This window comes from Protopterus annectens, chromosome 9.part0 (genome assembly GCF_019279795.1).
Source record: "Protopterus annectens isolate FY-2018-M chromosome 9.part0, PAN1.0, whole genome shotgun sequence".
NCBI lineage: Eukaryota > Metazoa > Chordata > Ceratodontiformes > Protopteridae > Protopterus > Protopterus annectens.
Window position 1 is genome coordinate 1,118,565,575 of NC_056743.1, and position 26,400 is coordinate 1,118,591,974.

Consider the following 26,400-nt stretch of genomic DNA (forward strand, 5'->3'; position numbering starts at 1 on the left):
CTCCAAATATTCCATCCAGCAAGGCTCTCTCCCTAGCACCATGTACAATTATTCCCCTTACCATACTCATTTATCCTAGTTTCCAGAGCTAAAAGAGGCACAGAGCTCAGCACTGTTAAATGACAATATAAAATGGAGCAAACAGAAAAAGGTATAACTAACCTCAAAGATATTGACCTCTTGGGAAAAAGATTACTGGGAGGAAAAATCATTTGCAACAGTGACACAAGAGTACAAGATGGTTAGACAAATTAAAGTTCTACAAAAAGTAAATTAAATACCTTCCGCCAAGGTTAAGTGCTCCAAAAACAAACAGTCAAGTAAACCAAAAAAGATCAGAGCGACAAACTAACAGGCTGTAAACCTGAAGCAACAAATCATAAAATTCCAAGTACTTTAATAAAATATCCTAATGAGCGCTTGACCCAAAAGCACTCATGAGGATATTTCATTAAAGTACTTGGAATTTTACGATTTGTTGCCTCAAGTTCACAGCCTGTTGGTTTGTCTCTCCGATTTTCTTCTTTTTAGACTGAAGTTCTACATGAATTGTTATAACCTACGCTGCAGCCTTGCTATATTAGGTTCACAGGTGTGTACTAGGCAAACGGCCCTGGGGCCTTTACAAGCCTAGTCCATAGATGTGCCCTGGCATTGTGCTGCCCGTCGTTGGTTCCCAGTGCCTCTATCAAGTAGAGCCAATGGAGTGATCCCTGGGGAAACTTTCCATTTCCCAGCCACTCATCAAGATTTTGCTTGAAAAGGGCTAGTGAGGTGCTCTGCTTGACATGTATGGAAAGTCTATTCCAGAGCATGGGTAGTCTCCAGGTTATGAACGTGTCCCTCTGGCATATTCTGTTGATTGTGGTAATGAGGTTGAGGTCTCTGGAGCATGTGGTGCAGAGGGATTGGGATTTCTTTAGATGTAGCATTTCTAACAGAGATGGGTCAGACATGGCTTTGTAAGTCAAGAAGAGATCGCCTCTTAGTAGATACGAGACAGAGAATAGCTGGAGTTTTGAGGCTGTCCGTGTAGGACATGTGTTTAAGGCCTAGGATTCTCTTCATGAGGTACTTTTGGGGCCTCTCCAGCTGTTGCAGGTGTCTAGTGAGGTACATGCCAAATGGGGCATTATACTCTATGACTGGTCTAATGAGGGAAGAGTAGAGAGAAATGATGACCTCTTGGCACTTTTAAATGTGGAAGATGTGCTCAATGTCCATTTACAGCTGGCACAAAGGAATTGACCATACCTAGCATTAATTTTAAGCTCAGGAGTTATACATATTCTAGTTGCTACACAAAGGGAGTAGTATATCTGGCATATTGTAAAACATGTTGGGCATATTATGTGGGCAAAAACGAATGGAATTTAAGAGTTCGTATATATGAACATATACGGGATATAAATAAAAAGAATGAAAATAATGCCCTATATAGACGCATGTTAAAATGTAGGAATACGGACTTTAAATTTTGGGTATTAGAAGTACTGAGGCACAATGAAAGGGGAGGTGATAGGGAGACATACCTGGAATTTTGGGAAATGATATGGCAGCTAAGACTGGATGCTTGAAGTAGTCCGGGTATTAATGATCATATTACCATCACACCCGCTTTAAAGCTACTCTCACTAGACCCAAAGAAATGTATAGAATATATAAAAAATATACAAATGCTATTCCCGGGGTTGTAAGCAATATTAATTCCACATATCCATCACAGACCGATTTTATATTTAAATTTATATTCAACCATTTATATGAATAAGTGGTTTTATTAATGAAATTTTAACAATGTATTTATTTATTCATATGCATTTAGATGGAATTTTAAAATATGAATTTTAGAAGATGAAATGTAATGCACCGTAGTACGTTTGATTAATGAGTCATATATATAGCATATACAATATTATACGTACATCCTTTGATTTACTACCACTGGAAAATGTGAAGCTGTGTTTTACTTATTTCTTATGCTTAGTGTTATAGTAGTTAGTACATTTAGGAATTTTAGTAGGGTGTTTCTACTGTGTGTGAAATTAATTGATCTACATTTAATTATGTATTTAACTTTATATTTAGTTATTTATATTGCAAAACATTAATAGCAACATGAACTTTTCATATATTACAATTTATTGGACCTTCATGGGTTAAAAGTAGTTTATTAATTGACAAACCAATGGAATGAATTTTAACATTTAAATGATGGAAGTATGGTAAAGCAGATGATTCTGATGAAGTCTCCGCTTTAGGAGATGAAAGCGCTAAATCTGTTTTAATTATTTTGCTTGGTTCATAATAAAAGTTTTGGAATGTAACTTGGCTATCACAGTTTGGATTATGTACGTTTAACAAGGAGGATAGCCTTTATTAGTACCTTACAGCATTTCTTCATTAATAACAACCTTCTTCCTGGATGCAAAACCCTTGGTAATGAGATGTGCCACATAGGACTTTCTGATCACAGTGGCAATGTGGTGGTTAAAGGAGAGGTTGCTGTGTCGCCAGATCTCTTATAATGCCTTCAGTGTTCAGTAGGCTCCCATCGATGTGGTAATTAGTGGGAACTACGTTTATCCCAAAGGGGAGGACGCATTTTTTGGCATTAAGCTTAAGACCATGGTTTTGACACCAGTCATTGGTCTCATTGAGGCCTTTCTGTAGATGTCTGCATCACTTTGGGAGTTAATGGCTCCCAGCTTGCAGTCGTCTGTGAATTTGGTCAGCCAGAGTCCCTCGTGTTGGCCTGGACTTCTGAGAAGTAGATGCCAAACAGGAGAGGACCCAGGACCAATCCCTGTGGGACTCCACTTGTGACTGGTCAGCAGTCTGACTTGGAGTCCACTACTTTCACACTGTGTGTTCTGTGAGCCAATTTGCAACCTTCCTAACGATATAGGGGTAGATGCCTAGTTTACTGAGTTTAGCAATAATTCCTGAGTGAGAAATGGTATCAAAGGCCTTGGACAGATCGAGGTAGGCTGTATGAACTGCCTTACCTTCATCCACCGCTCTGGTGACGGACTCAAAGTCAACCAGGTTGAGCAGGCATGATCTATCTTTCACAAAACCAAATTGCATGGGATCTAGAGTTTGGAGATGCCCTATTTCCTTGTTCATAGGTTCGTACTAGGCTATCTGCCCTAAGGCATTTATAAGCCTAGCCAGAGTGTATGTGGCTTACACCACCCCTTAGGATGAGAATACTACGCCCTTTTAGGGTTTAGTTTACTATGCCTCTGTCTAGTAGTGACACAGAGATGACCCCCGGGGTACACCTACGATCTCCCATCCATTCGTCGAGATTTCTCTTGAATAGAGTCAGTGAGGGGCTCTGCCTAACATGGACTGGGATTCTGTTCCAGAGTGTAGGGAGCCTCTGGGTTATGAATCTGTCCCTCCAGCACGTCCTATTTATTTCTGTGTTGAGGTTTAAGTCACTTGTTCTCGTGGCTCTGATGGATTTGGATTTTCTGAGGTGGAGCATGTCCATTAATTCAGGATTGGACATGGCCTTGTACGTCAGGCACAGATCACCTCTGAGTAGGCGGTATGCGACTGAATAGAGCTGGAGTTTTTCCAGTCGGGCGGCATATGGCATATGTTTAAGACCCTTTATCCTCTTGGTGAGGAAGTTTTGGGGTCTTTCCAACTGCTGCAGGTGTCGGGTGAGATACATCCCAAATGGGGCATTGTACTCAATCATTGGCCTGATAAGAGAAGAGTGCAGGGCACAATGACCTCTCTTGATCTAGATGTGAAACCCTTCATGATAAGGTGGGCAATATAGAAGGTCTTCCTAACCACTTTGGCAATGTGAGTGTCAAATGAGAGGTTACTGTCAACCTGGGTCCCTAGGTCCCTGATTACCTCTTCCGTACTTAATGGATTACCGCCTATGTGGTAATTTGTCAGTACCTTGTTTTTCCCAAAGGGTATGACTATACATTTTTTGGCGTTCAGCTTAAGGCCATGGCTCTGGCACCAATTATCCGTTTCTATGAGGCCTCTCTGAAGGATGTTTGTGTCCCCTGGAGTATCAATTATGGCACCCAGTTTGCAGTCATTTGCGAACTTTGTCAGCCACAATCCTCCACGATGATGTGCTCCATAGCCTTACATATCAGACTCGTCAGGCTAATGGGGTGATAATTTCCGGGTCTGTAGCCACTCCTCCTTTATGGAGAGGGATGACTGTAGCAGTGCACCACTCGGTAGGGACAAGGCTTGAGTGAACAGATCACACAGATGTGGTGCCAGTTCACTTTGTAATTCATGTATAACACATCCAAGGATATTGCTGAGTCCCATGGAAGCTGTATTCTTGGCCTTAGACAATGCAGCTTTAACCTGTGCAGCAGTATTGCTGGGTGCCTGGCATTCTTCCGGTATTGAGAATGGTCCTTTGGGGGGGGGGGGTGCAGAGGGGTAAAGTTGGCATTGAATCTCGTCAGCCAGTACGTTGGCAATATCTATTGGCTCAGCAAAGAAGGTACCACTGTGCAGCAACTCGGAGCAAATCTGGGTATTGCCATGGAGATTCTGGATATAACTACAGCAGGCTTTGTGGTTTTTAGTGTCTACTGCAATTCTGTCTTCATAGCTGGCTTTGGAGGTTTTGGAGGTTTTGATGAGGGATCTCAACTTTTTGTTAAGGCTAATAAAGGAATTTTTTCAGTCTTGGGACTTCACCTTTTTCTGCAACAGTTTCTTCCTTCTGTTGTAGAGTTTATTAATGGCAGGTGACCACCAGACTGGCTTCCTTTTTTTGGAGGAGAGCATCTTGGTTATTTTGGGTATATCCAAATTCCTTGCATTTATGTATGTGTTCGTTCAGTGCACTGGTGTATGATTCAGCAGTCATGCATCTATTTTCCACTAGCATGGGTGCCATGAAGTTAGCTACCTCTTTTTAGGAGTCCAAAGTCGGTTTTAGAGAAGTTTTTCATGGTGGATACCTTTGCGGGGGGGGGGGGGTGAGAGCGAGATGTGGATTTCCATGGTGATTAGTTTGTGGTGAGATCTAACCAGGGAGGAATTACCTATTGGTGTATAGCAACGGTTGCCCATGTTAGTAAAAACCAGGTCAAGGATGTTGCTTCCTCTAGTGGGGGCAAGAATGAGCTGGTACAGGGCATTGGAATTTATGAATTCTAGGAAGCATTGGGCCGGAGAATTGGTGCACTAGTAGTTTTCCCAGCTGATGGAGGGGTAGTTGAAGTCACCTAGTATGAGTGTTGGGTTGGATCTTAACAGCTTCTAGGGTGCTTAGGAATGTGAAGTGAGACTCTTAGGACATGGTTGGGGACCTAGAGCAGGCTACGACCTGAATCACCATCTTACCCAATGTTAGTTGCACCTGGAGTTTCTCAGATGCGTTTTGCTGGGCTGCTAGTCTGGAGGTTTGCATATCCTTTACGAATATTGAGACACCACCGCCTTTGGAGCTTCAGTCCATGTTCTGGGGCTGAAAGGTGTGGAATGAGTTATAGCCTGGTAGTGCAGGGGTGCTTTCTGTGGCTTTAAAACAGGTCTCTGTTACAGCACAAATGTTGATGTTCTCCACTTTGTGGAGTGCTTCGAGTGAGTGCATTTTGAGATTTAGACTTCTAGCACTGAGCAGCATGACCCTCAGATTGCATTTATTTATAGCGGTTACAATGGTAATTTGGTCTTTGGAACACGGCCTAAAAAAGGCACTATAGGGGAGGCAAGAGCCTTAGCCAGTATCCAGAAACCCAGGGGTGACAGATGCAGGCTATCTCTGGCAAAGCATTGAGGTCCGTCAATCATGTCATCCCAAGCAGACAGATACTGGATCCCCTTAGAATGACACCAGAAACTTATCCAATTGTTGAAATCAATAATTTTCTTTTTGTACTGTGGTATTCTGGAAGATGGTAGGATACTGCTCAGGGCAAGGGTCATACCTGCCTGAGCCACAAAATCCAGGAGCTCCACCAGGTCTCTTTTCATGTAGTCCAGGGAGGTGCATTTCAGGTCATTCACACCCACATGGACAATGACAGAGTCATACTTCTACTTTTTGTGGAGTGACCTGAGTGGGTGCATTTTGTGTCAGATTCTGGCACCTGATAGACAGCTGACCATTACAGTCTCCTTATTCAACCAAGTGAGTGGGACATCAGTGTGCCTTACTATTGAGTCACCTATGATTATTGTACTGGGCAAGCTGTTTTGCCTTAGGGGCTTGGGTTGAGGGGACACTGTGTAGGTGAGCTGTGTGCCTTCTGGTTTGTGCCGTGTTGTGGTGGTAGAGTGCATTTCTGCCTTGGAGGTCTCTGCTGTTTGGGTAGATGTCTATGGAGAGCCTCCACGAAGATGGGTGTGTGGTTTGTGTTTTTATGTGAGGGCTGTGATGTTGGGTGTTCTGGAGAGCTGTGTGTGTTCCATGTGGTGTGGTGCAGGTGTTGACCTTCTCCTCTTGACCAGCTATTCTGGTCTTGGCTGGAGAGTGCATGGCTTCCACTTTGGAGATATAGGCGCATCTCTCAAGTCTGAGTGTTGGGAGGTAAGAGGAGAGGGTTGTCTGCGTACATGAGGCAGTTGCTACACTGCCTCAGAATGTCTAAGTTCACTAGGTTAATGGGAGAAAGCACAGGAAACTGACTTTTAGACATGCCAGGAGGGATGGTCATCATTACCAAGTACTGGAGCCATTTCCTTATAGGACGTCTAGTGCTGATAGCACTTATGTGCTACAATAATTGCTACAAAAAGCCTGATGACATGCTGGTGAAGAAGCTAAAGTGCAAGAGAGAAGAGAAAGTTGAAAGGGATGGAAAAAACTGCCCAAACGGCCAATAAACAATTTCTGGGCCAGAAACCACTCATCTTGTGGTAGAAAGACTACCAGTGCTTACCACGCTGGAAGGCTTCCCTCTAACACAGAAGGGTCTGGGGAACTCAAACTTAGAAAACAGTCCTGGATACAGCAAATCTGTATCTGGACTACTCTAGTAACAGAAAAAGTTGTCAATTGCTGAGTGTAGGGTAAAACACTTTAAATTCTTTAATAGTCCACAAACAGTATAGGTAAGCACTTTTGCAGTTGCCTGCTTCCTCAGACCTTAATACAAAGACTTAATCAAGGTGCATTTATACATTACTACAGCCAATGATACCAATTTAATTAATGAGGCAGATTCCTTTTCCTAACAGGTTTTAAAGAGATGGCACTGTTCAGAACTGGAGGGGCATATGCTTTAAAGTCAATTATCCACCTGAGTTCCACATATTGTTTCATTACTCACATCAACTTCTCTTAAATTTTGTAAGATTTTTTGTAGCACTAAGAATTTAAAACTATGGTTGTCTCCTGCTTGTAAGACATGCTTTGCCAGTGCATTAGTCAGTTTCTTATTACGTATATCATTAAGATGTTCCAGTACCCTCTCCCTCAACATACGATTAGTTTTTCCAACATAGAAACATTCACATAGTTTACATTTAGCCATATATACTATCTTTCTAGTGGAACAATCTGCATAGAAAGAGTTCTATAGGCTCCTTAGAAATGGGATGCATCACCATACAAACTGGCCAAATACTAGGGCAGGCTTTGCAAGCTCTACATGCAGGAATTCCCCTGTGTTGTGATACAAGATGTTCTTTGTGTCTGTTCTGCTTGTAACAAAGTCGCTGCTTCAGGTATTTACAGTTTTTAAAACTTAAACCTACCGGTAGAGTCTATTACCATGCTTATTTTAGGATCTAACAAGATGAGCCAGTTTCATTTCACTACCTCACAAACTTTACTAACCCCTGCTGAATAAGTCAGACACATCCTATTCTTCACCTTCATACTAGATGCTGTCCCTCTTCCTTCTTCAATGGAAGTTTGTTCTGAATAATATGGTCTGGTTTTTGTTCTATCCAGTTTATCAACCTCTTCCATACCCTTTTTTTATTTCCTGAGCTTTATAGCTCCTGTCCATAAGGTCAGATGCAAGTCCGTTCAAAGCTTCCCTTAGGGGTTCTGCATCTGTATGCAGTTCTCCTATACCTTAGTACCGGATTCTTAACTACATTCCTAGTAGTATGACTAGGATGCATACTAGTACGATGTAGTATACTATTTTTCCTACATTACTTCCTATATTGCTTGGTGGAGAGATTACCTAACATGTTTTTGGTAAACACCACATCTAGAAAACAAATTTCATCTTCAGAATAATGCAGGGTAAAGGACAAAAAAACGGTGCTACTCTCCAAGAACTGTACAAATTCTTTCAATTCCAGTAATTCACCATGCCAGATGAAAAAAATATCATCCACAAAACGTTTACAGAAGATGATGTTCTCCTTGAAACTATCATTGTTAAAAACTATTTCCTTTTCCCAGTTTGCAAGAACCAAATTTGCATGTGTTGGCACATGCTGTGCCCATGGCAACACCTAAATCTTAAGGAAATATTCATGTTCAAAGAGAAAAACATTATTTTCTAGAAACATGTCTAACAGAGTGCAGATATCTACCTTTGTATTACTATACCTAGTTTCTCGTCTCACATTCTCAACCCCTTCTTCATTAGGAATGATTGTGAACAGAGAATTGACATCTAGGGTTACAAAAAAAGCTTTTTTAATCGTAGTCTCATTTCTACGTCTTGCCCAAATGAACAGATGTTCTAAAAACTGCTTACTATCCTTCAACACTGTTTCTATTTTATCCAGAACCCATCAAAGTTGTTTCTCGGCATATATGGACATTGGCTCAGTGAGCCAACCTCTGCCGGATACTATGGGTCTGAAGGGTGGGTGTCTAGGATCTTTGTGCACTTATGGCAAACCATATATCACAGGTGTAGCTGGGTGCTCAGAGAAGTATGTGTACAGTGAATAATCTATTAAATATGTCATCAGCATATCATTCAGGTAGAAATTCAACCTATTTATAACGCCATTCACCTGATATTTATGTAGGACTGCATACACTTTTCTATCATGAAGCATGTCATACGTTCTTTCCATATAAACCTGTTTATCTAAAACCACTATGCCACCTCCTTTGTCTGCCTGTCTGATAATCAAGTGCTTGTCTCTCACTAATGAATTTAAAGCCTCATATTTCTTACAAGACAAGTTAAAAAATTTTGAATTACTACTGCCACTAAAATCTTTCCTTAAGTCATCTTCACATAAATTAATAAAAGCCTCCATTGCTGGTGAATTGTCTAGTATAAAAGTACTCGGTTTCTTAAAAACAATCATTGGAAGCACTATGCTCATCCATAAAAAAGTACAGTTGTGTACCTACCATAAATGTAGATGCTAGAGTGTATTCACTGTTGCAGTCATTACACTTGGGTTATCCTGCTGGCAGGCTACCCTCAGTTGGCCTGAATTCCAAAGTCTAGGTCCAGCGTCGGTGGCTGTCGCCCCTTCCCTGACGTCAGTGCGCCAGGGGTAAAAAAGATGCAGCAGATGCCATTTTCTTCAGTTTTTCTTGCCCCAGATGTCAGGTGCCCCCAAATGGGTAGGCTAAAAATATGCCAATAAAACATGCATGCACCACAATATATTATACCTTCATCTACAAGCAAATACACCACATAGGTTGTATAGATTAGAGAAGTGCAGATAGGTTCCAGCAAAAATATGGGGGATGGTGGGTGGGTAACCTGGACTGAAACAGTGAATACACTCAAACATCTACATTTATGGTAGGTACACAACTGTACTATGGTCATCGTGTTTCACTTTTGCAGTCATTACACTTGGGTTGAATCCCAAAGCTGAGATTGGGTCTAAATAGAAATAGGAGTGGCTATGAGGCCCTGCAGAACTGCAGTGGCAAAGCCTGCTCTGGATTTAGAGTAAAGAGGTAAGTGGTAGTGCTTTGTAAAAGTGTGCACTGAAGTCCAAGTTGCAGCCTCCAAAATATCCTTGGTTGGTACTCCTCTGAGAAAGGCTGCTGAGGTGGCTGCTGCTCTGGTCGAATGTGGCCTAATGCCCTTAGGCACTGATTTGCCAATTTGTGAATAACAGAAACGAATGCAGTGTCCTATCCATTTTGAAATAGTCTGCTTTGAGATTGCCTTTCCTTGTGATCCTGCAGCATATGCCACTAAAAGTTGCTCAGTCTTTCTGAAAGCTTTAGTTTTGTCCAAGTAGAAGCATAGCCGTCTGTGTATGTCCAAAGAATGCAGAAGCCTCTCCCCTTTATTCTGGGGATTTGGATAAAATGTAGGCAAATGAATGGTTTGATTAAGAGCCACACTGGATACTACCTTAGACATAAATGTTGTGTTTGTCCTTAGAAAAACCCTGTCCGGATGGGAAATGATAAAAGGTTCCACAGCCAATAATGCCTGTAAATCTGACTCTTCTTGCTGATGTTATTGCTAGGAGCAGAGCTGTTTTCCATGATAAGAATTTTATCTCGGCTGTATTGGCTGGCTCGAAAGGAGGCAGTGTGAGCTTTTCCAAGACAAAGTTGAGGTCCCGTGGAGGTATTTGTGCTCTTCTTGGGGGTCTTATGTTTTTGGCCCCTCTGAGGTACTGCCTTAGTAATGGATGTGAAAAAATAGGTGGGTCTGTATTGTAATGAGCTGAAATGGCACAGGCATGGATCTTAATCGATGAAAAGGATAGGCCTTTGTCCAGCATCTCAGTTAGGTATTGTAAAATCTGAGGAATATTTGGCACAAGCATGTCAATTCCTTGTGCCTGGTTCCAAGCACAGAATCTCTTCCATTTTTCTGCATATGATTTTCTGGTGCTGGGCCTCCTGAATAACATCCATAACTGCTTTGGAGAGAGGTGTGTCCTGAATGGTTACATTATCTGCCATGCAGCCAGATTTACGGTTTTGAGTTGGCTGGGCAGTATCCAATTGCTTTGTTGGGTCAGTAAATGAGGAATTTGAGGTAATGTCCAGGCTGGGCCTTGAGACAAGCTCTTTAGGATTGGGTACCAGTGCTGGCGTGGCCAGTCTGGGGCAATCAGGATCATTTTCGGCTTCTCTTGTCTGACCTTTAAAAGTACCTTGAGGAGGAGAGGCAGTGGAGGAAAGGCATATACTCTGTAAGGTTTTTCCAGCTGAATGACAGAGCATCCACTTTCCATGCTAGCTTGTGATACTTCCTTGTACAAAATCTCTGTAGTTGGCAGTTGTGAGGGGAGGCAAATATATCTATGTCTGGGCATCCCCATTTCCTTGTTATTATGCTGAAGATTTGTGGATCTAGTTTCCACTCGTGAGGATCCATGATGTTTCTGCTTAGTTCCTCTGCCAGAGTATTTGTCTGTCCTGGCAGGAATTGTGCTTGCAGGTGTACTTGATAAGTCAATGCTGTGTTCCACAAAATCATGGATTGTCTGCAGAGGGGGTAGGAATGCGTGCCTCCCTGCTTGTTTATGTACCACATGACTGTAGTATTGTCAGTCTTTATCAGCAGTTGCCCTGGATGAAGTAGATCCTTGAAGGCTGTCAGGGCATTCTGGACAGCCAGCATTTCTTTTATATTGATATGAAGACGCATTGGGCTTGTGGGCCATGTGCCCTGAATACATTTTCCTGCCATGTGGGCCCCCCAGGCATAATCTGATGCATCTGTTGTTAATGTCTGCCTGGCTGTGGGTAAAGTGAAAGGCTGCCCCTTGTTGTGGTGACAGGCCTTTGCCCACCATCGAAACTCCTGCTGCAGGCAGGGAATGAGGGTAATTATTGTTTCCAGGCTGTGCCACTGTTGAGTCCAAACACTTTTTAGATACCACTGTAGTTTCCTCATATGCAGTTTTGCATATGGAATTAGAATGCAGGATGTCATGAAGGCCAATGCCTGCAGAATTTTTCTTGCAGATAACTGGGTCTTTGTTGCCAACATTTTGAAATAAGTAGTCAGTTGTCTGTCTGGTGTGAGATAAACCATATGGGCAATTGTATTTAAGCTTGCACCTAGGAATATTATCTCAAGAGGGTACTAGTTTTGATTTTTCATTTACTGTGTATCCTAGGCATATTAGTAATCTTTTTACAAACGGTAGATGCTGTAGTAGAATGTCCTTGTTCTCTGCTTGAATAAGGCAGTCGTCCAAGTAAGGATATATTTGCATTCCTCTTTGTCTGCAAAATGCAATTACTGGTGCCAGGCATTTTGTGAAGACCCTGGGTGCAGTAGATAAGCCAAAGGGCAGTGCAGAGAATTGGTAGTGCATTGAGCCAGCCATAAATCTGAGGCATCTTCTGCATGATTGTCTGATTGGGACATGCAGTTATGCCTCTTTCAGGTCTAAAGTCACAAGCCAAGCCTTCTTGCTCAGCATGGGCAAAAGCTGTTGCAGAGTCAACATTTTGAATTTTGGAATATCCAGAAATGTGTTGAGTAGACAGGTCCAGTATTGGTCTCCAGGCTTTGTCCTTTCTGGACACCAAGAACAGTCTTGCGTAAAATCCTAGTCCCTGCTCTTGCTGTGGTACTCACTGAATGGCCCTCATGTCCATGAGGGATGAAACTTGTTTTTGTGCCTCTGCCCATTGATTGTGTGGCAGGTCTGGCATACCATTTGCCCTTGGCAGGGTGTGAAAATGGAACCTGTAGCCTTGTGACACTATATTCAAGATAATTTGTCCTGGGTGATCATGTGCCAATTTTGTGAAAAAGGTGCTAGTTTTCCACCTAAAGGAGCTGCCAGAAGATAAGTGCTTGGTGCTGGCAGGAGAAAGTCATTGAGACGGTTTCCTGTATGGCTGTGATTTATCTCCTCCACTTTTGGAGGTAGAAGCACCCCATTGTTTAGACCTGCATGAGCCTTGGGAATGGGATCTGCCTCTGGGGCGTCTGTATCTGCCTCTTTGTTGCCTGTCCGGCACTGGAAAGGACCAATTCTTTGTAGGCCAGTTCCTGCTAAATCTGGGAGGCTGTACCTGTAAGAAATCCTTGACTGTTTGCATACATTTAGCTTTGTCCTCCTTTTTCTTCAACACCTCGTCAGCTTTAGCACCAAACAAGGTATCATGCTGTAATGGAACATCTAATAATTTTGCTTTAACATGATCAGGCAAATTCTGTTCCTTTAACCAAGCATGCCTCCTAATGACAGAACCCGTAACAGCGGCCCCGCAGGAGGCCTCCAGAGAATCAAAACCACATTGCAAAGTATGCTTTCCCATTTGTTCAGCTGCATGCAATAATTCCTGCATTTCTTTGTTTTCTGCACATTCAGAATTTGTCATCATTTTCTGTTTTAGTAGTGACATAAGGTACTGCTGACATTTAAGCATATGAAACTGACAATTTAAAGCCCTTACAGCCAAGGTAGCAGAAGTGTAAATCTTTTTCCCCCATCTGTCCAGGGCCCTTGAATCCCTATCAGAGGGGATAGGGTTTTTTGCAGTGGGGTCAGCAGCAGGGTTTTTATACAGGAATTTATGTGAATCAGGAACCCTGTAGTATTGTTTGGCTTAACAGGAGCTGGTGGTAGAGAGTCAGGAGTTAGACCGGACTCTAAGAATACATCTACAATGTCTAAAACAGGAGGAATAGCAAGGGGCCTGTGCTGAGGTAGTAAAAGAAAATCTGAGCCTTTTCTGATTGAGTAATCTTGGCTCTCCCAGTGGAAGTGCTCCCTCACAGTATGCAGTGTCTCCCCAAAAGAATAATCCTCAGGAGGGGAGGCTGAAGGGATAGATTCTTCAGCATCAGAATCCTCATAGAGAAGAAGAGAGTATTCCTGTTCAGAAGAGGAATCAGAGGAAATGGAAACCTGATCTGAAGATTCATATTCTGTCTCTTGCCTAGGCCTCTTATCAGGAGGGGGATGGAAACCCCTGATCAAAGTAATTAGGTCTTCAGCCATTTTAAGCATCTGTTTTTTAGGCATGGAGGCCTGTCCAGGGGAATGTTGTACTTGTTTCTTTGTCTTTAGAGGTGCTTTAGTCTTTGAAGCTGAAGTCGTTTTCACATATAACTGTGTAGGCCTGAAAACGTCCTCAGCAGCCGATGCCTGCTCAGCGGCTCCGGACCCATCTGAGGGAATAATTTCAGAGGATCCAATACCTTGAGTTTCCAGTGGCCTAGTCGGCTCCACATGGGAGTCAAAAGCGGCCTGTGGCTCTGAGGTAGTGGGCGTCAGGGGCTGCAAAAGCGCCTCACTGAGAACCGGCGACTGGCTTAGCTGAAGCCTTGTCGGTTTTGGACCTCTGATGCCTGTCCTTTTCCTCTTCTTTGTGCTTTTTATAGATTCTGGCAGTTGGCTGTTACAACGGCATTATATAACAATCTTCTGCCAAAATAATGAAATGCAAAATCGTACAGACGCTTAATAGTGCATTGGTTAAATCTAGCACAAAACTGACAACTAGCAACGTCGTGGTCAGGGCCTAGGCAAGGAATACAGTAAAAATGAAAATCCTTATGAGGTATTTGCTTCCCACAAGAAATACAATTAACTTTTTCTGACATCGGTCTGGAGCAAGAATAAAGTTTCCCCAACGGGGTACTTAGCTTTAATGAAGACTTCGGATCTGAAATTCGAACTTGAAAATCTCAGGAGTTGGCCGACCGGCACTTGCGAACTGCTTTTGCTTCGGGCACCGCGTGACAAGAAAGACTGAAGAAAATGGCGTCAGCTGCATATTTTATACCCCTGGTGCACTGACGTCAGGGAGGAGGTGACAGCAACCAACGCCAGACCAGGACTTTGGAATTTAGGCATACTGCGGGTAACCTGCCAGCAGGATAACCCAATTGTAATGACTGCAACTGTGAAACACGATGAACATCTTGCCAATACACTCCTGCTCCCTTCCCTCTTGTATGGTGTCCCCATTCTCGCCAACCTCAATATGTCCCTAAAAAAAAAAACTTCAATCGTGCTATTATAAAATATCCCAACATGCAACTGGCACATCATCTTATCACACACACTGTCATGCCCTCAATTAACTAAACTGGCTATAACTCCCCCATTACCTTAACTTTGTAAAGCTATTTCTTACTCACAAAATTTACAAACCAAACTGCTGCCTTGCCTTAAAACCCATCCTACAACTCTACATGCCCCAAAATCTCCATTCCACAGATAAACAGCTTTTAAATGTATACAAACCTAACAAAAAACTGGTCACAGCCTCTACTCCTTTGTCATTGCAAGACTATGGAATTGCCCTACCGCCAAACATCAGTGCTTTGATTCCTTTAAGACTTACAAAATTACACTAACTAATCACTTTCTCAACTCTCGCATATGCCTTCTCTCTAACTTAAGTCTACCATACTTAATCTCCTCTGACTCCCTCTTACCCTTCCATACTTTATCTCAACTATCTCCCTGTCCCATCACCTGGAATTTTGTACTTTTCCTCTAATTCCTGCTTTCTACTTCTCATGAACTACTTCAAATACAACTTCTTACCTTATTCTATTTCTGCTTGTTTGACAAATCACACTATATTTTTCTACTAAACCCCTCTGTAGATCTGTCACCATAACTTTTCTAATTTTTCTCCCTATATCTTTCAATACCTATCCACATTTACCACCTTACCTTTGCTTCCTTTCCTTCGGATACCTCTTACTTCTACTACCTCTACACAATTATCTTCTCCTCCATGTGTCTTATTTTCATGATTACTTATCTTCTACCCTTATACACTCAAAGCAAAACAGAACCAATTCTGCTCTACCAGTAATGCTCATCTCAAAACTAGATTTTTACACTGAACTATCATTTGCTGTAATTGCCATCTATCTTCACGACAAACTGTATTCGGTCTACAGATATTATGCTTTTGTTAACTGTAAAAACTACTACTGTTTGAATTTGTATTAGAACCTATATAATTAGCTATAACTGTTAAATCCTTTATATCTGCCTTGTTTTTGGAGACCTTCACCCTGGGCCTCTGCTGAAAATGGGTTCCTGACCCAGTCAGACTTTCCTGGTTACCAAATGTTAACAAAAAACTGACAGTTTAAGGGAAGCAAGAGATCATTAACCGTGGTGTGTATGGACAATAAAGAGAAAGAAGTTGGCAATATCCAAACTGGGATCAAAAAGGATTGTTTAAACTATCTTTATTAAATGCGGCACAAATATAAGCTTTCCTTCCCAACAAGTATGAAAGTAGGTGCTTATGAAGAGTGACATGTCAAGAAAGACTAGACATAAGCAAGCAAGCCCCAGGTGTGTGTGTGTCTGTGTGCTAAGAAATCATTGAACTTTACCAAATGTAACAAAAAGATTTTCTCTCTATGCATGTCTTTTTTCAGTGATGACTATATTCCAATTCAAATGAGGCAAGATCTTTCACAAGTGGCAGTTTTGCAATAAATTAAATGTTCCTTAAAAATACAATAAGAGTGACTTGGGGGTGGGGTTAGAGAGTTATAATTTAATGTTACCTCAAAGACAGTATTCTCCCACATCTGAAAGACAGACTGTGTTTAGGAATGCATAACATAGAAGCAAAATATACTCCTTATATTAGGCATTTGGAAGCCAGAGGCTTACTTGAATAATAGAAACCATTATTGATAACTAAAGTTATAGTTACATACATAAGCAAAATGAAATGAAGTATCTGAGAAGATACCATCATAAAAGTAAGGCATCACTAACATGAAATAGACGTAACTTAACTTTTTCACTTTAGAGCAGCTCAGGAACAAATTGCTAATTTTCCTAATCTGAGCTCAGGAACACTGAATGTTACCTTCACCAATCCTGCACTACTTTTCAAAGATTGTATGTCTGAAACCACGTGTGAAAGAAATGCACGACTCTTAATTGTAATACCAACAGAAAAATTGTAAATATGAAAATTGTTCAGGACATATAGATCTTCACAATGGTAAAAATGATAACATTGCAACTGCAAAGTGTGGTTTTATAATGGATCTCTATATTAGCAAATCAAAATGCGACATAACCAAACATCTCCACACAGACAATGATCGAACTACGAATGGCCACGTCAGCGAATTTTTTTCCCAGAGGGGGGAAAAAAAAAATCACTTGGCCGACCAAAACCCAAACACACAAACCCTAAGTAAGTAGGGGGCTCACAACCCCCCCTAAATAAACATACCACCTCTGAGATCGCTCTACAGTGGAGAAAAGGGCAAGTTCCAGACAACGATAAAGCGATTTTTTCCACTGGGAAAAAATTTGCTGATGTGGCCGTTCATACTTTTCGTAGTTCAATCAAAATGTATTGATGTGGAGGTGTTCTGGTATGTCACGTTTCTATTTGCTTACAACTGGCAAATAACCACGGATCTTGTGTGTATTTTTGCATATTTCTTTAAACAAGTAATATTGCCATAACCATATGTAGATACATATGATGTGTGGGGTAACTCTCTGAATATTAACTTAAGACCACACTATACTTACTGGGATGCAGACAAAAATATGACATATTTCTCAGACTATAACAGACTGTTATACATCTGCAAATATAAATGGAGGTTATGGATCAGTGGGCAACTTATCCAGACTGAGGTCAGCTTCAAAATGAAGCTTTATTCATCATGCTGTCTTGTTTCTTTCTAAAGATACAGACCAAGTTAAAAAGATTTTTATATCTGAAACACGCATCATTTCTTCTCCACAGATTTATTACATAGACCCCACATGTTGAGGTCAGTTTGTCTGGACTGAGGACAGCTTCTAAAATGATACCTCTTGCTGTCTTTGTCTTACAAAGACATTGAGACAAATATGAAGAATCAAAATTTCATAAACAAAACAAACCATTACAACTTTAAAGGTATGCTAGACAGAGGTAAAGTGCTAGGGCCAATTTAGCAGACTGAAGCAGGCTTCAAAATTACCCCCCCCCCCCGCAACCTTTAGTATGTTGCCATGTTCCTTTTAGAGATACTAACAATTATTAAAAATATCATAATTCTCCTAGCTGAAACAAGAGACCACTGCAAGAAATTCAAGACGGTGGCACTACTGAGAGCAATTAAAAACAAACCTGGGGTGAAAGCCGGTCAGTTACTAAAAATTTAACAGAAATTGGTATCTGAAGTGTCTATGATGTCAAGATGGTCAATAAAGAAAATGTGAGAAAAAGGGAGAAAGTACAGTTGTGTACACTTACCATAAATGTAGATGTTAGAGTGTATTCACTGTTGCAGTCATTACATTTGGGTTATCTGCTTGCAGGTAGCCCTCAGTCGGCCTGATTAACAAAGTTTTGAGTCCTGAATCGGTTGCTGTCCCTTCTTCCATGACGTCAGGTCGTCAGGGGTATAAAAAATGTAGCAGACGCCATTACACCAGTTTTTCTTGCCCCAAATGTCAGCTGCCCCCCCTAATGGGAAGCAATTAAACATAAAAGCACAAAGATATACCTCCAACAAAAAGCAAATACACCAAAAAGGCTTTTAAGCACAGTAAAGGAAAGTAGAGGTATAGCCAAATGAAGTTAGGGAGCTGGAGGGAGGGTAACCAGAACTGCAACAGTGAATACACTCGAACATCTACATTTATGGTAAGTGTACACAACTGTACTATGTTCTTCGTGTTTCACTGTTGCAGTCATTACATTTGGGTAGATTCCCAAAGCTATGGTTGGGAGGAGGAATTTAGATAGCATTAGGGCCCGCTATAAGGCCCTGTAAGACTGCAGTGGCAAAGCCAGCTCTGGATTTAGAGAACATTGGCACATGATAATGCCTGGTGAAAGTATGTACAGAACTCCAGGTAGCAGCTTCTAGGATGTCCCTGGTAGGTACGCCTCTGAGAAAGACTGTAGAGGTAGATGCAGCCCTGGTGGAGTGAGGTCTGATTCCCTGGGGGATAGGTTTTCCATGGTGCTTATAGCAGAAATGAATGCAATGGCTTATCCATTTAGAAATAGTTTGCTTTGAAATAGCTTTCCCCTCTGCTCCTACAGCAAATGCCACCAGCAGTTCAGATTTCCTTTGAGGTTAGTCCTGTCCAGGTAGAATCTAAGTTGTCTGTGCACATCTAAGGAATGTAGTATCCGTTCCCCTTTATTCTGTGGATTGGGAAAGAAGGTTGGCAAATGAATGGACCGATTTAAGAACTACACTGGATACCACCTTGGTCATGAAGGATGGTTGGTTCTGAGGGACACCCTGTCCGCAAGAAAGATGATGAAAGGCTCCACTGCCATAAGGGACTGTAATTCAGATACCCTTCTAGCTGAAGTGATTGCTAAAAGGAAAGCAGTTTTCCAAGAAAGAAATTTTAAGTCTGCAGCAGCAGCTGGCTCGAAAGGAGGTTGAGTGAGTTTCTCCAAGACAAAGTTAAGGTCCCAGGCTGGGGTTGGAGCTCTCCTGTGTGGTCTCAAATTTTTGGCCCCTCTGAGGAACTGCTTGAGCAGTGTATGAGAGAAGAGGGGAGGTTCTGTGTTACAATGAACTGAAATGGCTGAGGCATGGATTTTAATGGAGGAAAAAGACAGGCCCTTGTGAAGCATTTCAGTTAAGTATTGTAAAATCTGAGGTAAACTGGGCGCTGCTGTGCTCATGCCTTGAGATTGGTTCCAGGCACAGAATCTTTTCCATTTTTCAGCATAAGATTTTCTAGTACTAGGCCTCCTTGCCTCTAAAATGATATCCATCATAGGTTTGCTGAGGGATGGTAAAGGAGAGTAAGTAATTAGCTAGGCTGCAAGGTTCAGTGTTGGAAGCTGAGGGTGCAGAATCTGGTTCTCCTGCTGAGACAGCAGGGAAGGAGTCTGAGGAAGGTGCCATGGAGGTAATCGTGACACTGCGCAGGAGCGGGTAACAGTGCTGGCGCGGCCAGTCTGGAGCAATCAAAATCATCCTTGGTTTGTCCCGTTTGATTTTTAGTAGTACTTTGGAGAGCAGAGGCGGGGGGGGGGGAAGCATAGACGGATAGGTTTTTCCAGCTGAAGGACAGAGCATCCATTTTCCAAGCTTGTTTGTGGGAAGTCCTTGTGCAAAATTTGTCCAATTAGTAGTTCTGGGGAGAGGCAAACAGGTCTACATCCGGGATCCCCCATTTGCTTGTCAACATGTTGAAAATCCTTGGTTCCAGTTTCCACTCGCGTGGGTCCAAGAGGTTTCTGCTTAGTTCGTCTGACAGTGTATTTAATTTTCCTGGCAGGAATTGAGCTTGTAGGTGCACTTGGTAGCTCAGGGCTGTGTTCCAAAAGGCCATGGCTAGTCTGGAGAGAGGGTAAGAATGTGTACCCCCCTGCTTGTTTATGTACCACATAACAATGGTGCTGTCCATCTATCATTAGTTGTCCTGGAAGAATGTGGTCCTTGAAGGCTGTCAGAGCATTCTGTACAGCTAACATTTCTTTTTGATTGATATGCAGGTGCATTTGACTTGGGTTCCATTTGCCCTGAATGCACTTCCCTGCCAGGTGAGCCCCCATGCATAGTCTGATGCATCTGTTGTTAGGGTTTGGGCAGCAGGGGGTGGTGTGAAAGATAGTCCCTTGTTTTGGTGGCAGGCCTCTGCCCACCAAAGGAACTCTAGGTGTAGGCAAGGTATGATAGGAATCATTGTTTCTAGGTCTTGAGAATGTTGACTCCATAGGCTTTTTAGATACCACTGTAGTTTCCTCATATGCAGTCCTGCATATGGAATTAGAAGAATGCAGGAGGCTATGAACCCCAAGGCTTGCAGTATTTGTCTTGCAGACAGCAGGGTTTTTGTGGCCACTTGTTTGAAGTAGGTTGCCAAGTGAATTTGCTTTTCTGGCATGAGGTAAGCCATCAGGGATGTTGTATTCAAGCTTGCTCCCAGGAATATAATTTGTTGACAGGGTACCAGGTGTGATTTATTTTCATTTATGGTGTACCCTAGAAAAGTCAGAACCCTTTTTACAAAGGCCAGATGATTCAAAAGGATGCCCTGGCTTTCTGTCTGAATTAGACAATCGTCTAGGTATGGGTACATGTGAATATTTCTTTGCCTGCAAAATGCAATAACTGGAGCTAGACACTTTGTAAATACCCTGGGCATAGTAGATAAGCCACAGGGCAGTGCAGAGAACTGATAGTGTTTGTAGCCTGCTTTGAAGCATAGGTATCTTCTGCAAGATTCCCTGATTGGGATGTGCAAGTATGCTTCTTTTAAATCTAGTGTTGCCAACCAGGCATCTCTTCCAATGCTAGGCAAAAATGCCCGATTGGGATGTGCAAGTATGCTTCTTTTAAATTTAGTGTTGCCAACCAGGCATCTTTGCCTAGCATAGGAAGTAATTTAAGAGTCAACATCTTGAATTTTGGAATCTCCAAATAGGTGTTTAGAGTAGACAGGTCCAGGATAAAACACCATGAATGGTCTTTTCTGGGTACCAGGAAAAGTCTAGAGTAGAAACCTTGTCCCTTTTCCTCTTCTGGTACCAGCTGAATAGCCCCCATGCTTAAGACAGAAAGTACTTGTTTTTGGGCCTCTGCCCACTGATTTGGGGGTAGGTCCGGCCACCCACTTGGTGTTGGCAACGTGTGGAAGTGAAATCTGTATTCCTGGGACACTATTTAAAACCCATTCGTCCTGGGTAATGAGTTCCCAATTCCTTGCATGAAGAGCAATCTTTCCCCCAAAGGGGCAGTCAGTTGATAAGTGCTTGGAAATTTTAAAAGGAAGTCATTCAGACAGTTTACCATAGGGGGAGTCTTGTTATTCCCAGACTTGGAAGTGGAGGCCCCCCACTACTTAGTTCTGAGAGTCCCCTGTGACTGAAACCTGTGGCTTTTGCTGTGTATGGGCTTGGCTTGAGAAGACCTGGAAGGGGCTGGAAAGGACCAATTCTTAGAGGGCCAGTGCCTACTAAATCTAGAAGGCTGAACTTGTAAAAAAAATCTTTAACAGTTTGCATAGATTTAGCTTAATCTTCCATCTTTAAGAACTTCCTCAGCCTTGTTGCCAAACAGGCGGTCCTGATTTAAAGGAACATCCAACAATTTAGCTTTAGCATGATCAGGCAAAGATTGCTCCTTAAGCCAAGCATGCCTTCTGAGCACAGACCCAGTAAACAGCAGCCCTGCAAAAGGTCTCTAATGAATCAAAAACACATTACAAAGTATGTTTTCCAACTTGTTCAGCAGAATGCATTAAATCCTGAAATTCTTTATTTTCCACACAGTCAGGAATCAATATAATTTTCTGTTTAAGCAGTCCAGTAACATGTTGCTGATATTTTAACATATGGAACTGGCAGTTTAAAGCCCTAATGGCCAAGGTTGCAGAAGTGTAAACCTTCTTACTCCATCTATCCAGCACCCTGGAGTTTCTATCAGAAGGTGTAGGATTTTTAGCAGTAGAAACCCTAATGCCCTTGGGCCCTGTGAAATAGTCTCTGGATCTGCAATAGGATTTTTGAAAAGGAACTTGTGGGACTCAGAGACCCTGTAGTATCAGTCAGGTTTTCTGGGAGCAGGAGGCAGGGAATCAGGGGCCAAACTAGATTCTGAGAAAGTATCAACAATGTCTAGTACAGGAGGAATAGCTTAAGGCATATGCTGAGGTAGAAGGAAATCCCCAAGCCTCTTTTTTGAATCAGAAAAATCCTGGCTTTCCCAGGGGAAATGCTCCCTTAGAGTATGTAAGGTTTCCCCAAAAGAAAAATCCTCAGAAGGGGAAGCAGAGGGAATAAAGTCCTCTGCATCAGAATCCTCATAAGTAGGTAAGGGCAAATCAAGATCATCAGAAGAGTCAGAAAAAACAGAATCCTGATCAGAAGATTCATAATCAACTTCAGTCCTAGGCCTCTTTGAAGGGTGGGGTTGGCTACCCCTGATTACAGTTATTAGATCTTCAGCCATTCTTATCATTTATTTTTTAGGCCTAGAGGCCTGAGCATGTGGCCTGGGCATTGGTTTTTTTAGACACTGATTGAGATTTAGGCCTAAGTAAAGGAGGCATCTGTTTAATATGCCAGTCTATAGGCCTGAAAACACCCTCAGAAGCCGGTGCCTGCACAGCGGCTATGCACCCATCCAAGGTAGAGACATCTGCGGGTTCCATAGCTGAAGCATCTCGCAGCATACCGGACTCCGAATGGGTCTCAGTAGAAGCCTGCGAATCAGAAGTAGCAGGTATCAGGGGCTGCAAAAGCACCTCACTGAGTACCGGTGAACTGGCAACTGGCTTAGGAGAAGTGTCGTCGGCAGTTTTGGACCTCGGCGGCCTGTCTGTTTTTATCTTTGCCTTTTTTCAGAATCCCGGTAGGATAATTAAACAGAGAACCGAAATATTTACAGGCGAAAATATACTGACGACGGATAGTGCGCTGATTAAATAAAGCACAAAACAGACAGCAAGGTACGTCGTGGTCAGGGCCTAGGCAAGGAATACAGTACAAATGAAAATCTTTATGAGGTATTTGCTTTCCACAAGTAATGTAATTATTAACTTTTACTGACATTGGTAAGGAGCACGAAAAAGTTTCCCCAACGGGGTACTTAGCTTTAGTTGAAGACTTCAGTTCTGAATCTCGAAAACGAAAATTTCAGGAGTTGGCTGACTGGCACTTGCGAACTGCTTCTGCTTTGGGCACTGCACAGCAAGAAAGACTGATGTAATGGCGTCAGCTGCATGCTTTATACCCGACGACCTGACATCATGGAAGAAGGGACAGCAACTGATGCAGGACCCAAGACTTTGTTAATCAGGCCGACTGAGGGCTACCTGCAAGCAGATAACCCAAATGTAATGACTGCAACAGTGAAATGTGGACATCTGTGAAAACTATGAAGGGAAGAGAAAGCATTGTGCAGAGCAGGAAAAAGGAAATAACTGACAGCTGAAGGAGAAAATTCCTCCAGCTCTACAGAGAAAAATTTACCAAATGTACTCGACTCCATTTGGATACATGGCAATAAACAGAAGGCTGTTGGACACAGATACTTTAACAAGGCATTCACCGTAAATAACTGGTATGCAAACTGCTGAAATGAAGATGAAAAAAATGACAGAACAGCAACTAAAATATGAACAAATGACACAGCTGACTGAAATTGAGGACAGCTCACACAGAGACAACTTAATGTTTACAGCAGTACCATAGCAAATCAAAGGCAGGGACTGCAAAGACTAAGAAAATGCTTCAGCACAGACTGGATTTTTCTATTAGCGAAAGCAAAATAAATAGAGCATGTGATTATATGACGTAGTGCCATTTGTGCCAGGGAGAGTACAGCAGTGCATGCTTAACATATGCCAGCACAGCTAGCTAGAGTTTTGTAAATACTTTTAGTCATTTGACTATCACACTAATTTGTACAGATGCTTGTGTTAAAATGTATTTAAAATGCATCAACAGAGAGTCCCTGCTGGAAAGAAGAGAGAGATACATGTATGTCAGAAAGTATTATTATAACTGATTAAATGTATATGTTTTAACAGATAATTCTGGAAGGGAAAAGGTTAATCTCAGTCCAGCCAATTTTGAAAAACATGTTGAAAATTAAATGGGTTGGTTTAGGCCATAAAGACCATCTTGCAGGTCTGATTGCAACTACAGTCAAAAATGCCTGGGAAAACCATGACTAGAAATCTTACTGTATTGTCCTTAGGGTTGAACCAATTGCTAACCTTGAAGGGTGGACATTTCTGAAGTTGTTTTATAGCCTTCAGACAATGCAACAGATCTTAGCAAAGCTCTGGGTGTGTATTGTACCAGAGTTAGGTGACCAAATGTGATGCAATTCTATAATCAGCACTGAAATTATTATTATTTTTTAGATATTAGTGAGAGATATTCCGTAACTCACAGCAGAATTTTGTTTTTCGGAACCTGACAGGAAAGATCTCAAATACCTCACACAACCACACACTTCATCTTGCCTTGCTGGTGTAAGCAACTCAGCACACTTCATCTTGCCTTGCTGTAGTATAACTTAACTAGGGGAACAATAATTATTTAGATCACACAGGAAAATATATTAGTTCAGTATCGTTTTTCTGCATGTGTGAATCTATCCAACTGTGTTATTTTTATATTTCCTGTAATTGAAACTTTGGTGTTCCTTGTAACTAGCTATTCAGTATTCTTATGTTTTCTAATTTATTAAATATTTGTATACCTCTCATTGTGGCTGTTTTTTTTTTTTTAGAGAATACTTTTAACCTCTTGAGAGTACTTAGCTTATTTTAGTGACACTGTAGCCGCTCCTGAAAGCCTTGCTGCATTGGTCAAATGCTACCATTTGTATTAGTATTATTTTTCCTCAGTATAATTGGGTACTCTTGTAAAAGCCTTAGATTAAACTGACTGGTAGCAGCGTAATAACCTTATAGTCTGGGCAGAGGGGGCACAGCCAGTAAATCTGTGACAGCCTTTCCCAGGTGTGTGTGAAAAATAAAATATACAAGTGTGTGTGCTAGCTACTTGGAACAGGCCACAGAGCTACAAAGTGGTTAGTGTGGAATATTGTTTGGGGCCTGGAGAGAGCGAGAGTGTGTCCAGCCTCAGGTCTGGAGTATGTTCCTTGTGTGCTCTTAAAGGAAATTGTGCTTGGTGCAGAGATCTGCATCTGAAAATACTGTGTATATCCATATTTGATCCCAGTGGCTGTCCCTCACTGGTGAGGATTGAAGCTCCTTGATTACTGACCCTTAGTAGGGACCATCACAGAGCACATGTAGTAAATAATTCTGAAACTACATTGATTAAACAGCAGACATGCAAGCTAAAAAAGGAAAACAAGTAATTTCCGTGGTATCCCTGAAGTCTTAAAACAACCCACTAAAGTGTAGTGGGTCCAAAAACAAAACAGTGCAAGAAACTTCTCTGTGTGGAAGATTTTCAGTCCATATATTTCTAGTTAATCACTGTATATTAATCAGATCAGACAATAATAGTAGAAGTAGCGAACGTAAACTCATCTTAAGTCAAAACATAACAAAGTAATAACAGAAAATATATAATTGTACAGCATTACTAAGTATTCAAAAGTAATTCAAGCAAGGCAGGCAAGTCTGTTTCCAGTCGAAAATCCTTTAGTAAGTACACAGACAAGCGATCCAAGTAAAGCAAAAATAGAGTAATAATTTCCTCACAAGTTTTCTAAATATATATATATATATATATATATATATATATATATATATACATTTTATCAGGCATGGGAGTGGTTTATTGTGCTGTAAAACAAAGTGTTATTGGTACACATGTTAAATTCACATCCCTTCCCCCATCAGTGTGACATTTGAGCTGGGCCTGCCCTACTTAGTAGCGGTCATAATAATATACAACTCTTAAGTACTTCAAATAAAATTATATAATGATGTGGTACCTCTTATTTAACCAAATTATTAAGTAGATTATTAAGTCTGTGATTTTATCCAAGACAATATACTACATGGCTGGAAATATATCAACCTTAGTTCATTTGGAAATCAAAAAAATATATATATAAATATATACATATACATTTTGCATGTAAAAATCAATTTCTA

At 41.6% G+C, this 26,400-nt stretch overlaps 1 protein-coding gene across 1 annotated transcript in view; it reads right to left on the reverse strand.

Moving 5' to 3' along the window:
- The window catches only part of LOC122810625, a 1,334,722-nt gene that overhangs the window by 50,988 nt on the left and 1,257,334 nt on the right, over positions 1-26,400 (reverse strand). The window lies entirely within an intron of this gene.